Source organism: Ambystoma mexicanum, chromosome 6q (genome assembly GCF_040938575.1).
Source record: "Ambystoma mexicanum isolate Mex_15411 chromosome 6q, UKY_AmexF1_1, whole genome shotgun sequence".
NCBI classification, from domain to species: Eukaryota; Metazoa; Chordata; class Amphibia; order Caudata; family Ambystomatidae; genus Ambystoma; species Ambystoma mexicanum.
This window is the reverse complement of record NC_090937.1, coordinates 871,719,638-871,736,070: the sequence shown is the minus strand read 5'-3', so window position 1 is coordinate 871,736,070 and position 16,433 is coordinate 871,719,638. Positions and strand designations below refer to the sequence as shown.

Genomic DNA, 16,433 nt, shown 5'->3' with positions numbered 1-16,433 from the left:
TTTATATATGTGTGTGCATAGCTTACTCCAACTATAGTAGGAGTGGGGTGTAGCAAAGCTCTCAGAGGATGGGTTGGAGTGAGATGGAGCAAGGCACTCAGGGGTGCGGTGGAGTGGGAGGCAGTTGGGCTCTCAGAGGTTGAATTGGAGTGGTTTGGGGGATACTTTCAGGGATGGAGTGAGGGTGTCAGGGGGTGGGCTTAAATAAGAATCCAAGGGGCTGGGTTGATGTGGGTTGAAGTGACCCTCTCAAGGGCTGTGTCGTTGTGGGGTCAGTTGAGACTCTCAGGGGCTCTGGTCGCATGGTTGCATGGGTTGATGTAAGGTCCTCAGAGGCTCGGTTGGTGTGATTTGAAGGTCTGTGGGGTCCCCCCCTGACTTGAGACTATGCTGTCCTTCTCCAAGTTTAAAAGAGAGCTGAAAACTAGGATGTTCGGCTGAACTCTTGATCAGCGCAGCCTGCGACATCCTCCACCGCGCAGGTGTTGGACGATAGGTTGCTTGTGTATTTAGGGGTATTCTATGCCCAGTGGTATCTGTTTTTGCTATGCCTGGTGTATGACTTGTTAGCGCTACTATGCCTCCGGGCCCATGACATGCGCTTTATAAATAAATACATATAAATAAGTAATTAGGTTGGGTGGGATGAATAGAACCTCTCAGGGATTGTCATTTTGATTTGAAGTGACGCTCTGAGGTAGAGATTGTTGTGGTTTAAAGGGCCTTGGTAGGTGAGTGGGAGACGGGGTTACAGATGGTTGGAGTGATCGTCATGGGTTGGGAGGGATGCGACGTGGGACTGCAGGGTCCTCTCTGAGGATATTGCTGAACAAATCATTGAAATGGAAATTATTTGCGATGAAAGACATTTGCACAATAAGCAAATGAACCTGGCAAGCGAAATAACAGGGGCAGTCACGCAAAGAATCAGCTAAACTACCGCAGATGCACATGCCTGCCGACCCCAAGCAAGCACATGCTGCACACAGCAGACAACCCCGCTGACCCATGGCAAGCATTCACTGCCAGCGCGCGTGCACACATGCACGAGCCACTGACCTCAACTAAGCAGATACTGCCAACAGCACACAGCCCCACAGAACCCACGATACACAGACTGGCAGGAATACACCCATTTACCCAAACAGTGTACACATTGCCAACAGTCTACCCACAAAAACACCACACCGACCGAAACTATGCACAGACTATCGACAGCATACACACAGCCCTGACACAAACCAAGCATAGGCGGCCAAAAGCACACACACCACAAGGAGCATAAACGCATGAAAAAGAAACCGGATACTCCATCGACACTGAGGATGCAATTCCTGAAAGCACAATTACTGGCCTGAAGAAGCATAAAGAAAGCAAGAAAGGTAAATGCCAGCAAAAAAGGGATGAAGGTTGCTCTGGTGCACTGACTGATTGTTTACCAGCGACTGGAGAGGCGAGCCTGGTACCTGGTTGGCAGCAGCAAGTCGGGTGAAGGCAGTTCTGGAAGATGGGTGGCGGCGGTGGCGGCTGCAGCTCCAGAAAGAAAGATTATGATGATGGTGGCTCCTCAAAATGGTGCGGGCTGGGGATGATTGCAGTCCCAGACATCCTTAAGAGGCCCTTGGGCCTGGTCTCCTGCTGCGGCGTACATAGGGGGGCAGAGCCAGAAGAGGGCTCATGGCGCCAATCTGCTGTATGCACTCCGCCCCCCACTCCCTACCGTAGCGCGGGAAGTACTTTGGCTTGTTTTTTTTGTTTTTTTAATGGTCGAGCGCTTTGGGCTTTGGGCCTGAGGCTGGCCGGATCCCGGGATCCGGCTTCACATCAAGAGAATATTGAGTAACAGGCATTTCAATGAAAGTGAGGAAAACGTAAGACTAAACAATAAAAGATTTTTAAGGCTTTCTGGAAGGGAAGGAGGCTGGAGTATGATGTCGACAACCCAGGGGCAGCCACTTGAAAGGCCTGATTGGAGAATGTGGTAGACCAGAATTCACACTTAGGTAAATAAGAAAGCATGTGCGCTGAACCCTTGCATGTTCGCAGCCAGAGGTGGAAGTGGAAAGGAACCATAAGGAACTGAGATCCTCTGCATTTTTCTTGAAAGAGGAATCTTTTTTTCCTCTTGTTCCTGCTTCAGTGCCACCATGTTTAATGCAAGTAATAGGTTGAGTTGTCAGAGGCTCTGATGGATGGGAGGGGCATAGGGTTCTTTTAATGTTCCTTTCCCTGACTGCAGCAGGGTCACACGTTCCCGCTTGGAGGGCCCAGAAATGCTCTAGCTGTACTCAGTCCTCACCTGAGTGTGGCCCAGAGCCACATTCAATGCATCATGACTGCCATTGTGACTGCCTTAGAGCTTGCTGGAGAAAAGGTCGGCTGTATCCCAGGCAGACGGGAAAACACCTGGGATCCTCAGCCTACAGAACACTAGCTGTCACACCTTTTAGGAAACTGTTAGACAGAGGGCTCAGTACTGTAGGGTGCTAACTTTGGTCCAGTTCGTCTCATTCCATTTGAGAACTAGAGAGTGACCTTCTCTTCCGCTTAAGACATTCCGATTGAGGAAATTCTATGGAACTGTTAGGCTAGGCTCCCTTCCTAGCCATGTCAATGTGATTCTATGCTGTCCTCCCTTCTTTTCAATATGTTCAATGTGTGCTTTAAAACAGTATGTAGTTGCTGTATAAGCGCCTATCAAGCGAACAATAAATACATAAACAGCCTTACACACTCTGCTTGCTGCCCCCCTGCATTGTCTTTGTATGCACTGGAAATGGTCCAGCCCGACTCCACTCCCTGATGCGAATGTTCATCGAGACTGTGAAAGATCAGATTTCCCCTCTCCCTTCTCATGTGCTTGGGGGGGCAGTGGTCGAAGTGTACGAAAAGAAGTAGTGGAACTCTGTTCCCTGCTGCCCTGCCCCCGCTCTCCACAAACCCCATTGCCACGCCCCCTCCCACGCACAATCCAAACCTCCAAACAAACACACCTGCCGTTTAAGGGAATACTGAAGTGCAAGTTCAAACTTCTTCCTACACTTTCATTTGAAAAGTAAACCATTCTGGAACGGTTTCTTTTGAAAGTAAAAGTATAAGAACAGTAAAAAACACTTAAAAGAAATAAGTAGAGGAGCACCTCTCCCAACAATTTCCCGCCCACTACGACCGCCGAGGGGGGGTGGTTATACGGCTTTGCACGTGCAAATCTCTCTGCGGGATGAATGCAGGCCAATACAGGTGAGCTATGCAGTGGAGGGAAATACCTGCTGGTAACTGTGTGGGGGAAGGAGTCACAGGGACGTCATTTAGAGGTCTCCAGAGGTCGCAACTGCGACCTCTGATGTCTCCCTTGCGACCTTTAGAATAAAAAAGAAAAAATACGTTTTTTTTGTTTGTTTCTTTGTAATGCAAGCTCATGGGCTGTGGCCAGCACCATGTGTCTCTTTAGTTCTGGAGTGGCTGGCTTTCTTGTTAACGCCCCTTTAAAAAAAAGAAGAAAATGAAGAAAAGGAGTGACACAAGTCTAACACTTTCAGCACTGACCCTAAATAAGAAAGATTAGGAATACCAAATAATGTGTCTTTCTGGAATTCTATGGAATTCTATACAATAATTGATAGACTCATGAAAGGTTTATTTTAGGCACACTTCAGGGGATGAGTCACTGATTTAGTCTGTTCTTAAACACCTCAATTCAGCCTTTCATCCTTCTGAGGTCGATAAATCAGTACCAACACAGGTTGAGTGATATTGGGTGTATATTTTTTCTACATAAAGCGCTTAAGCGTAAGTGCTATATAATAATACATCATTATCATTTGGTCATGGACGTCTGCTTGTATTCACAGTAATTTGGTAATATGGGCCTATACACACTGATCTTAACGATACATATGGCGATCCATTCTTGTATGAAATGTACATCACATTATAGTGATATCCGAACCATGTTTTTTGTAGTGTACAATGCTATGTGATAGCACTTCTTGTTTTGTCAACGGGTGAAAGGTTCCGTGCCATCGCATCCCGCGATATCACTTTGGGGTGGGATCAAATGACATCACTTCCTGCGATGTCACCAGGGGGTCAAGGGTCATGTGATGTCACTTCCGCTACCCCTGGCATTTTGGTGAAATGACGTCCCTGGAAGGAGAGCACGATGACTATCCCTTCGCCTGCTGGCTCCTCAAATGAATTGTCACTTGAGCCCTGAGTAACGGGTGCTTCTGTCACTCAGCCCAGTACTGCTCAGGATTTTCATGAACCACAGACGAACAAAAGCTTTACTTAGTCCATCCGAGTCTAGACCATGTGACCTGTAACTTACACACACAACACTGTAGCGAACAAATAGACCTATCTAACTCTCGGACTTGCAGTTCAGATGCAGATTTCTGCAGTGGGTAGATTAACCTACTGAACTATCTTGCTGGGATTTGGACCTATTTTGGGATGCACTGAACCCACTGAGCTACTCTGCCAGACAGGCCTGTCTGAAGATATGTGGAGGCCCATTTCAACATGATGGTCCCCCCCTCGCATAGAGCCGGAAAACAGTCTGAGCCACACGTGGGGGGTATACATTATAATGGAGACAAAGAAATACAGCCAGTGGTTACTAGCCATCGATTATCAAAAGACAGCTAGCGCGGAGCTGAAACAATAAATGCCTACAGAAAAGCTATAAATCTTTCTTTGGCAGCATGTGTCTGAAGTGGAGGAGCCAGTGTTAAAAGGGAACGAGGTGATAATACTTTTGTATACTCCTTTTGTATACCCCGACGGAAGTGACACCTGGAATGGATCCAGCGAACCCAGCTTGTCTTGTAAGGCGAGCGCTGCAAAGCCCACATTTAAAGCTCCAGAACAAAAGTAATATAGAAAGGAATATAGTCTCATGTTATAAGACTGCTGAATGGCAACATGAGTGCAGTTGCTGGGGCCCCGTGGGGCTCGAAGCCCCTATCAACTGAAAACATTTAAAGACCCTGACGCGATCCTGTTCCTGGAGATGAGACATCTTTGAAAGTAATGAGGTGCATGAGAGTAATGAAGACTTTTTGCACAGCGCGCACAACAAGCTGAATTGCCACAGGGCCATGAATTATAAGTGTCACCGTTACCAAGCTCAGTGGCAGTCGTCTGCACACCCTCCATACAGGGATGTCATTTGAGTGTCACCAGGCACCTTAATGAAAGCTCCTGGGCACTGGGTTAGTGGGGGCCCTGCTGTGACAAATCCAGCCCACTGTCACAAATCAATTTCTGGGGCACCAGTTGTCCAGGGATGAATATCGGTTTCTAAACCATCAATCAACGCCACTAGTACACCAGAAGGTATCAGAACAGATTGGAATATACGTGAATTATAAGACCTCCTTGTCCAATTTTGGTAACGTGGATAGAACTGCAGGCTTACCTCTGCAAGGTTGTGGATTGCTGGTTAGTTGCAACACAGCGAAAATACAATTATTACCCAATGATAAAAGGGACTGTCCAGTCAAGGTTGTATACAAATTTCTACTTTATTATTACTACAACAGACAGTTCTAGCACAATACAATTACAACCTACACTGTAAAGGAACACAGAGGACAGACTCTGAGGAAAGGAAAGGGATACACTCTGGATACTGACAAGAGGGTAGTTGGTAAAGCAATCAGTGTTACTGTACAAGGTTATTTAGTTTCAACACCATAGGGGCAAAGGGTTGTGTCTGTCTCTGGGGGCCTTCAGAGAAGGACCAGGGGGGCAGAACTACAATGTACCTGATGCTGAAGACGTTCTTGGTGCTCGACAGCGCCAAGACGGTTCCAGAGCACTTCGCAGCCCGTTAGACAGAATTAGTGGCAGAAGACAGCTGCACGTACCCGGCGGCAGGCAGTTCGGCAAGCAAGGCTGTCCGGACATCTGCAGGCTGTTCGGTGTGGTGGCTCAGGGCCAAGAATCATTGTCTCTGTGCTGGTTGGCGGATCTGGAATGCTGGTCGAGGCATCCCGGATGGCTCTGGCGACTGCGGCGTGACAACAGTCAGCGGTGCAGCCTGATGCGGTTCGAGGACTCGACTGTCTCAAAATTGTCCTTAAAAAGATGGACGCTGGATGATGCTTGTGTGGCACTCCTCCTAGCTTCTTCGCAGGGCCTGTGTTCTTTCAAGGCGGATGGCCCAAAGCTCAGGAGGGTGTTAGCAGGCAAAGGCCTTGTCCTTTGTCCAGAGACTCTCTGGCACTTCCCACATAGGAAGCTCATTGACAGAACCTAGCAGAGCATGTTGTGTGCTAGCTGGTTAGCAGTTCTGGAGCTGCTGGGTGGGTCCTCTGAGTCCGGAATCTCCCTCTGTTCCCTGGGAGATGTTTAGGGGAGGGATCTTGCTTCCCTCTTGGAACTCCTGGCCTTCCTTCACTGGCGGAAGATGTAAGGTAGACTGTACCTTCAGCTCGGGTCCAAATGTGTCCTTCTTCTTACTCCTTGTGAAGTCTTCAGATGATCTGATCAGTGAGGGGCTCAGCCCTCTTTTAAAGCCAAACAGGGCCCAGGGTTTGGTATAGGTCAAGCCTAACTTAAATTAGCCAATACTGGGTCTCCACCAACAATCTTCAGTGATGCTTCAGGTCAGAACAAGGGCGCCTGGCAACAGACAGAGGAACAATGACAACATATACTACTAAGTCCCACCCATCTTCCTATATGCTGTACATCAACGCTTCTCCCTAATTAACTGAGCCCTATGCAGCGCTTGATCACAACATGGACCTCCTTTGAAGTAGGGTGTTGCAGGCAGACTTTTGACTCCTATAATTCACATACTTCTCTGCTCTGAAAGGAGTGGTTCCAAACAGGACATTCACTGCCCTTTCATACCAAGGAGAGGTGTTAGTACCAAGTTGACACATTGTATTACAAAAAGGTGTTGATCTCTGGTCTCCATTGTCACTTCCTGCACCCAGGCCTTCCCTGAGGCCTGCTAACTAACATTCTTCAGTATTCGCTACCACCAGCAAGGTTTGACAATGGAGATGCAATTCCATGAAGCCTTGAAATTCTAATCAGGCTGCCTATGGCCAAAGGTTTTTGATGTACCCATGGCTGCCAGGTGTCAGCTACACATGACAGGGGAGGGTGGCACTGGTAAGCTGTGTCCTCCCAGAGTACATGACTAATTTTCTGCTGTGCGTTGAGCATGGAAAATGTGCATGGGAATGGCCCCATCATTCATTCTTTTAAACAGACAAAAAAGCCCAGGTGAACACACTCTTCCCATGTGGATGGTAGAATTCCTTACACTCACCCATCAGAGTGAAGGCTGGGCCGGGCTTGCAGCATGAGATGGAAGTGCTCAGTAGGGTGAGCTGACCATATGTGGAACGGGTCACATGACACGTTCAGCTCCAACATCTTCTCCTCTGGCTTCCTCGCGGCTCATATACAGGAACCATGAAGCTCTGTGAGTTTCCTCGTTCCTGTTTTTGAGCAGCACGGAGGAGCTGAGGGTGGCCTGGAGTTACAGAACGAATCTGGAAAAACAGGTAAGAAGGGTTGGCTTTTTTTTAAAAAAAAATGATGTGTATATTTTGCATGTGTGAAGTGCGTGCCAGCTGTATGTATGTGCTATAGGTCTGTGAGTGGTGGGTGAATGAGAAGAAATGTGATGTGTGTGTTTGAATGTTCTGGGAGGAAACACAGGTGTTAGACACATCTGAAAGTCATGTGCCATCCCTTTCTGTGATGTCACTTGGGGGCAGGGTCAAATGTCATCACTTCCTGTGATGTCATCAGAGGTCATGGGGCATGTGATGTCACTTCCGCTACCCCTGGCATTTTGGTGAAATGAAGTCCATGCCTCAGTAGGATGATGGGCTGAGTCGGCTCTAACGGGGTTCGAGCCTATGGGCTGCATACCACACACAGATGTCTGCCTCAAGCAGACAAAAGAAACTGTTTTGATTAGTAAAGAATCCCAAAAAATGACATTTCTACTTGCCATTTTGCAACTGGTCTCAATAACACACTGTACAAAATATTGGGCAGCTGCTAAAATGCACAGCTAAGAATACACTGTAAGACTTTGCTAACTGTATAATAAACCGCACCTGCCTCATGTCTCAGGATGTGCCTGTGCCGAGATACTGGGTACACATGGACAACTGCATCCGGCCCCACGCCCCAACACAACATAAAGTGCAAGCACTGACGAGCCACTACTGTAGGCCAAATGAAGCGTGGTACTGCGCATTCATCACAATAACGCTACATGTGCATATATAGGGCCCGATTCATGGCACTTTTTGCACGTTTCAGAGTGACTGCACTGCTGACATAAACCCTGATTCATGGAACTGTGCAAAGAGTGTTTTTGCAGTGCAAAGTCAGTGCATAGTCATGTTTGCAGTACAAAATAAATGTGCATGGACTTTGCACTGCAAAAATACACTTTGCAGAGTTCCATGAATCAGAGTTTGTGCAGTGCAAAGTCACTTTGAGCCATGCAAAAAAATCTATGAATAGGGCCCATAATGCTCTATCTGGCTTCCCCAGAGTGCTAGGTTGCAAACCTGCTATGCAGGCCTCAAGGAGCACTTAGAAGCTGCCAGTCACCATCATGTTGGCACTATACAAACTTCAAGCAATAGAATCTGGGCGGGGCCTCCTGAGAGGCTGACCACTGCACTAACACACCAACATGTTTGAATGAAATAAGACCCAGGCTTCCCCATACCGCCCTTTCCAAGAAGACAGAAATCCAAACGCTGCCCCCACGCCCCCACCCCTAGCCACACTGCAGAGCCCTCTTCGGGGAGGCACAGTCCCCTCCCCCGGGCTTTACTGAGTCGCACTTGTTTATCTGGGGTAAATGCAGGGCTATGAACGGGCCTATGAAAACTGGGCCGTCAATAGCAAAATAGGAAAACATAAAATACGCCAGAGAGAAGTAGAGCAGCCGGCGCAGCCAGGTCGGTGGCGAATAGAGGCGACATTGAAAGCTGCTGGCTGGCTCGGGCAGTGTGTAAATACGGGCGAGGGCGTGGGCAGCCCGCGCCCCGTGTTAATGATTGGCAGACACACGCCCTGCACGGCGGGTGCTGCTGCCGGTGACAGCGCCGGCTCCAGCCTCGGGCGTTGCAGGGAACGACTGCGTAGCAGGAATACACTACACTTGTAGTGGGCAGCAAGGACCACACCACAAACTGTGTAACGCTCCTCCGATCCGGCAACTCGTGCGACTTCTCGGCGCCCCGCTGCCCCCCACGTATCATAGTCAGGGGGGCCTACTCTAAGCAAGCAGTCTAACAGTGCTTTTCGCCATTTATGGGTTTACCCCGTAATTGGAATTTCGTTTAAAGAAACATAAACATGCCCAACTCTTAAATGCACAAGAACACACTGTTTTTCAGTGAGCACGTTGTGGACGCATTGTCAGGTGTTGGATCCACTGTAAATGTGTTTATTCGATACTCATTTTAAAATTATATTCACTTTATTGCATTTCAATAGGGGATCGGATCGTGTCCCTCTCTGTGACCCAAAAGTGTCCTTCAGGTCTCTAACGTTGTGTGGCACATGTCGTACCTAATGTACTCGAATATTGCCAGTTACGCTGCCGCTCTCCACAGGTACACCGCCCCCCTCAGACCCGTGCGGTCACTTACCGGCAGCGGCGGCGGTCCTTCGGCGCCCCCTGACCTCCGCTACTCGGCTCCTGCCCGCGCTAAGCTCACTCTCTCGCCCAGTGACACCGGGGAGCGGATGGAGAGGTGCCCTGCCCCTCGCAGGCAGCGGCGGTGCTGATGAAGACGTCTCGCCTGCTCCGAAGAACAAACGCCTCCTGGCAGGAGGCAGCCGGCTTTATACCTCCTGGCTGCAGACCAAGGCGACGGAGGTGCCTGCTCCGGCTCTCCACGGCGTGCGCGCACGGACGGACGGACGGACTGACTGTGAGAGAGGGATGGGGACTGACACGCCAGGGGGTGTGTGTGTGACTGTGTGCGGTGCCGGAGGAGGGACGGTAATGTCCAAAAATAACACTCACGAATTAACTGGGGGGATCTGCCTCAGCCGCCCCCTCCCCTTTATCACATGCGGGGAGGCGTCTGTCATTGTCCCGGAGTCTCAGCTCCCCCGGGGAAGGTGGGGCGCGCCCCCTCCACCCCCTGGGAGCAGGAAGCCCCTGCTTGTTCAGCTGCAGCCTGCCCGCGCCTCCTCAAGGTGTTCTGCGCCCAGCGAGTCCGAGGACCAAGCACCTGGTATCATTTATTAGTAACCTGACTTCCCCCAGTTCCTCAGTCGTGCCCGACCCGCACGGTGCACCGCTGCGTGTGTGTGCTTCTTGGTCCGGCTCTTGCGAGCCTGACCGCGGTGCCAGAGTATAGATGAGGGCACGGGCCGCCGCCCGAGAGGGCACGCGCGCTGAGCTGCTCCGAACACTGCGCACTTTCTTTCAGGAAGCTTGCTCTGGGTCCACTACACATGTCCCCCCTCTGCGCCATGGCGCACGCACTCCAGCACCCTTCTCCACTGGGGCAATCGGTCGCATGCACCCACCACACTTTCTCCAAACACCTCATTCCTTCTGTCACGTCTAAACTGTAAATACACCGTGAGCTCATTGGCCATTACCCCCGGGTGCAGAAAAACACCAACGCGCCACACTACCTGCCCCTTCTAACTCGTCCACTGGATGCAATTGGTCCCCAAGTGTCTTCTCCGAGGGCCGAACGTTCAGGTGACTGTGCTGCAGTGGTCTTCAAACTTTTTTTTATGTTGAGCCTCCCTTGTGTACACACATTACCCCTCCTTGAGTAATCGTATTGTTGTTGGCTCCCCCCAGATGCATATCTGCATATAGCTTCTATTAAAAGCAGCCACTGTTCCCCCCTTTTTGAAGAGGCTCACGCCCCGCACCCCTGGTCTTCCTTTGGGCCCCCCCAGAAGGGAACAGCTCCACAGTTTGAAAAACACTGCTGTTCTGTATTCCGTGCAAGGATGCCCTGCTAAGCGCTATATCCGGCATTCATTCATCACTCACTCACTGCTCACGTGTGCGTCACAGCACGTCCAAGAAAAGGCTCAGCCCCAGCGGTGTGAGGTGCCGGGACGACAGCAACGAAACGCTGCTATCGGCGTGCGTTCCCTTTACCCCAGACAATCATGGCGTCATTAGCTTCTGACTGAAATCTAACTGCAGCAGGCCTTGCAGTTACAACACAGCACCCCTCCCCGCCCCCCGCCACCCTTTTATTGTAGGTGTGTTGTATTCGTCTGTGGCACATCTCAGTGAGTAGTGTCCCTGCACGGGAGTACTCCAAACACAACAACAGGAGAGGGCAAGCTGCAACAACAACAGAGGCAGAGCTGGGCCATATGTACAAAGCTGGCGAAACAGGTGCTGGAGCAAGTCAGGAGACGGGTGAGTGGGGGCAGGGCGATGTCAATGAAAGCATGGCAGAAAATAGCTCCTTCAATGTACTTTTAGTTGAGAAGGGAGTCCCTTGGCGAGCAGCGGAAGCAGGGCCGGGCCTAGGATTTGCAGGGCCCTGGGCAGCCTAAGAAGTGCGCCCCGACCCTTATTTGCACAAATAGCGACATCAGTGACATTACAGAAAATGGCATCAAAGAATGAGTCTTTAATATGCAAAGGTATCATGGGAAGTTAAATGAAAACTGCGTTGCCACGAGTAAGGCCGGAGACAAATAAATGGTGACGTCCACCATATGAATTGTCCCTGTTAATATTTACTGATATGCCAATATCAGGACTGAGGCTTTTTTAAAAATATAGCAGACAATGTGAGCTGAATACCTTGTAGAGACTTCGAATTTTGGCAGGTGAGACCCAGTGAGATGATAGCATTTGCCCGGGAACACACACTTTGGTTAAGTGGCAAAGCTGGGATTTGAGACCAGTCTGCAATTCAGGCACTTGAACACATCTCTTCCCGGATGTAGTTGGTAAAAGCATTGTTTCCCAAAGTTCTTTTTGTAACTTTGTTTTGAAAAAGCCACCTGACAGTGAAAGGAATTGCTAAAATATGATGATTGTGTGTTGCCAACTGAAGCTAACGCTGTTTTTGCAGAAGTTTTACAATTGTTTTTATTTTTTATTGTGTATATAGTTGGCCATATTGTCCAAACTAGCAATATGCTTTAATTTCTAAAGCGCCAGATAAGGATTATTTTGACTGCCCAAAAAAAGAAACTTCAAGCAGGTTGCAAGGCTGTCATGTCAGGGTATAGATTGGCCCTGGGACAGGCTGGACAGGTTGCGTTTACTGCGAGACAGCCTTAAAGTACGATAGAGCGATATACCCGGGAGGTCTTGAGGCAGCGAGACCAAGCAATTTCGAAGGTTTTCAAATCTTAACAAAATTAACAGGGCTCAAGTCTTGATAAAAGTTAAAAAAAAAGTAGGGGGCTCAATAATATATGCATAGGATCACAGGTTTTTCCTGGATACCTCGCGATTTGTTCAATATTGCAAAAAAGTGGATTTGCCACACTTTCTTTAACGGATCGAGACGCACGTATGCGTCCAAATTGACTTCATTTAAGGGCATACTCTAAGCCCAGCCGTCATCCATAGGACTGACCGCTCCTCACCACTGTACCCCAAAGGGGCATCTATTTTCATACCACCTGTCTTGAGTCCACATGAAACAATTGAGAAAACAATAATAAAAATTGCACTTTAAACAGACTTTTTTAAAGAAAGCGTGGCAAATCCACTTTTTTGGAATATTGAACAAATCGCGAGGTATCCAGGATAAACCCCTGATCGTACAATAAAGAATGTGTGGGCTTCACCGCAACCCCATCCTGTGACCTGGAAGAAAATTAAATTAGGACACCACAGTAATCATAGGAGCTTAGCAAGGTCGGTTCCATACCTAGGGCCCAATTTTGAATACTAATATATGCATAGGAGCTGAGTACATAGGGACAGAGTACGCAGTTGCTCCGGTTCTTGAACAGTGGGGCACTAGTGTCATTTCCCCTTTGTGGAGAGTCTGCAAAGTATTTGCATGAGGTGACCAAAAACAGAGAAAAAACCCAGGCTTGAGTGCTGTGTGCCTTTAAATCACTGGGTGTCGAAGGATTTCTGTCTCCTCTCCTGCTGGGATTTAGGCCTGGTGACGTGTTAGCATGCATCTAGCAAAATTATCAAGTGCTGCTCCCTTCAAAATGAGAAGGGGGCCTCTATGTACCCCTGAGCCTTGATTGGAGGGGGTCTGGTAGGTGCAGGAATAGCAGGAGGAAGCAAGGATCTTATAATAGAAGAATGTTGCAAAGGCAACTCAGCAAGTTAGGCGACTGTTGCTGAAATGCTTTTTGTTTATACCTTTCTGTAAATCATATGGCAATTTCCTATTCCTGCTGCAAAATGTGCCTAAAAATGTGGTGTTTCAGTAAGTGTACATATCTTAAAGTGAAATATACAAATTCAATTTGACCTTTCCCATTAAAAGACATTGCCCAAGACAAAAGTGAATTTGCCTTTCAAAAAAATTAATTAACACTGGAAAAATAACCTGAGAGATATTTTCCAGTAACCACAATGGGAAAGTATAAAAGGTGCACACCTTTTAACCCCAATAATCTATAAACTCTGCATAGAATGGGTGGATGCTCTCCAGCTACATGTATCCTCTACTTGTGCCATGAAAAGCAGCCACAACCAGAGAAAATAACCTCTACCGTCTCCAAGATTGCACCCTCTCTTGCCACATCCTGGGAAAATAGTCATAACATCATCACCCCTCCTCGCCCCATGTACGGCTTTCAATAATACTGTTTTATAAAGATGACTTGAAAAGCACACAAATTATTGTAAGGGACTCACACAAATATACACACATCCTTATAGAAATATGTTAGGCAAAATGTGTACAACTGTGGCATTATTCCCTGCCCCCCATCTTGAATGGTAGACTACAAATCCCAGAATGTAATTTGGCAGAAGCAAAACATGTCTTTTGGGTTTTGAAAATATGCTTTCAAGAATCTTAAAGACACATAACAAAAGTCAATGTGTAAAAAGGTTAATTTCTTTGTGTTGCAATCATTGACAAATGCAGGCTTTATATAAGATATGAGAAGAATAATGTATTCTATCAAAAATGAACGCTTTTTGGTGTGTTACATATGAACATCCGAAAAAGAAGGCTCGGTTAAAAAGTTGTGTGTGATACATTTTAATTGGCCTGGAGGAGAGCATAGAGTGAAGCAGCTAACTGTTGCTTTGTATGTGATTTCAGTATAACAATGCGCCTTTGCTTTTCTTAAAACGCAGAATTCAAGAACGTTTTGTCCAAAACAATGGTCACTTAAATGAGCCATCACTTGTAAGTCACTCATAGTTTAAAAGCTCTGCTAGAAAAAAGAAAGTGCTAAGCAGTATCCATGGGGCCCTCGGTGCCTGCTGGGCACTGGGAGGGGGTTATCTGTTTCTGAAGCATCACAGGGGATTTGGTGGTGACGCTGTGGCCTCTCTAGGACAAGCAGAAAAGCAAGCCTCATATATGGAAGCAGCACAGCTCCTCTATAAAACAATATTGCTTGGTATAGTCAAGGCAGACAGGCACTGGTGCCTGTGGGGCCCCCCTGACAGTGTGCCCCTGGGCAACCACACAGACTACCCATGCCTCGGCTGGCCCTGAGTGGGAGGTTCTGTAGACAGTAGTCACTTATGGAGAACACACGGTGCCTATATGTGGCTGTGATAAGCCAGAAGATGGAATCTGCCCAGTCAGATGGTGAATGTAGCAATCACCGCGGCTTAGGGGGGCGTACAGCACCAGTAATGGCCCAGCAGCCCGAGGATAAGTAGGCGAAGGCTTTGGCAAAGCCTAGAGTTGTTACAGGCCCTGTACGCCGCCCTAACAGGGGCTCATTGCTGTTAGCACTTCAGGGTTTGTCCGGGCTACAACTAGCTTCGTTTTTTTAAAACAGGAGATTGCGAAAGCCCCATCTCCCATTAAAAACTATCAAGATGGCTGATACCATAGTAAATGGAAAAGGGACTTAGTCCCTTTTCTATTTCCATAGTGGCAGGGGCTTCGGGCGGGACAGAGTGCCATCGGGTAAGTGGGGACGTAGGGGATGGGAAAGAGCGTGGGATGTCTTGGAGGGGTGGGGAAGGAGCGTGGGGGAATATGGAGGCAACATGGAGATGCTCCCTGTTGTCGCTCCACATTCAACATGGCGGCACCCGGGGAAGGGGCTCGGTTATTGGAAAACATGGGCGGTATGCCTGTATTTCCAGCCATACGACTGGCTGAGCACTCTTCCCCATGTGCGAATAGAGATTTTGCCTTGAAGGAAGAGCAATACTGTCAGTAGATGGCTTTATGGGCAGGAGTTCTGTAGGCTTCTCTGGCTCACCTATTGTTAGCAATGAACAAGCACTGTGGAGCAGTGCAGTGAAGGCAAAAATACAGTCATTTGTTAACGCTTCACAAGAAAGGTATATGTTAGACCCTGTAGGTGGGTAGACAGTTCTGAACAGTAACAGGACGGTAAACTCAAAGAAAGTTCCAACTATTTGCATAGACATATTGGTTAGTTCGTAACCTCCGAGGTCAACTGTAAGGTTCTGGGCAGCTGTAGGGAGTACTGCAGCTTGGTAGAGTCAGTTTCCACAGGGGGGGGGCGGTAGGGGGGGGGAAGGCAGGGATTGATCACTCCGAGCTCAAGTACAATGCATGCTAACCCCAGGAAGCAGGTTTGCAGGCAGGTGGAGGCGGGTTTATTGGGTAGGAAATGGTCTTGGTGGTGCTGACCTGGTTTCAATGGGTGGGTAACCCATGAGTTAAGAGCTTGCCTCTGGCATGGGCCAGCCTGCATTTTACAAGTTATAACTTGGCACTGTCGATCCTGCCCCTCACCCTTCCGAGGTTGATACGCATTTGGGGTGAGGAATCCAGAAACGAGTTATTATTATTTTTAAAGGTTGGCCTAGGTAACATACGTTGTCTGGTTTTAGGCCATTGCTTGTTTCCTGGCTGGCACATCCCTTGCAATCAGCTTCCTTGCGCCCCCCTGGGTGGATTAGCGGCCCTGAGCCAAAGAAGCCAATGTTTGGTTACTTTCCCTATTTTATGATGGTCAGGGAACTTCTGATGTCCTCATATGGGGCTGTCGGACACTCACCCTATTCTGCTTGGGATTAGGCATGGCAGGCAAGGTGCCAGCTAGTCCGTGGACATTCTCTGTATCGTCGACTGCTGCAAGATGTCAGTCTAGATGAAGGAGGAATTGCAGAAAAGGGTGCCCGTTAATCTGGGGGAGAGTTTGCTGGCTGTTATGTTCTGGGAGAAGCACAACTCTGTGGGAGAAGGGTGCAGGTAATCTCCAGCAATGGCACGCAGACTGGTCGTATGATGTGGGCATCAGAGACATGCGCCAGACTGGTTTGTAATCATTTAGTTTAGGCAGCT

The 16,433-nt window shown here is 48.5% G+C and overlaps 1 protein-coding gene across 3 annotated transcripts in view; it reads right to left on the bottom strand.

The window, feature by feature from the left end:
- The window catches only part of PALLD (palladin, cytoskeletal associated protein), a 1,335,292-nt gene that overhangs the window by 805,645 nt on the left and 513,214 nt on the right, over positions 1-16,433 (bottom strand). Inside the window, exon 1 of one of the 3 annotated variants that reach the window (XM_069631390.1) lies at positions 9,651-9,923. The exons of the other annotated variants lie outside the window; for them this stretch is intronic. The gene's annotated coding sequence lies outside the window, so the exon portion shown is untranslated. Of the gene's footprint in view, positions 1-9,650; positions 9,924-16,433 lie in introns of those variants that run through there. 3 annotated transcript variants of the gene reach the window in all.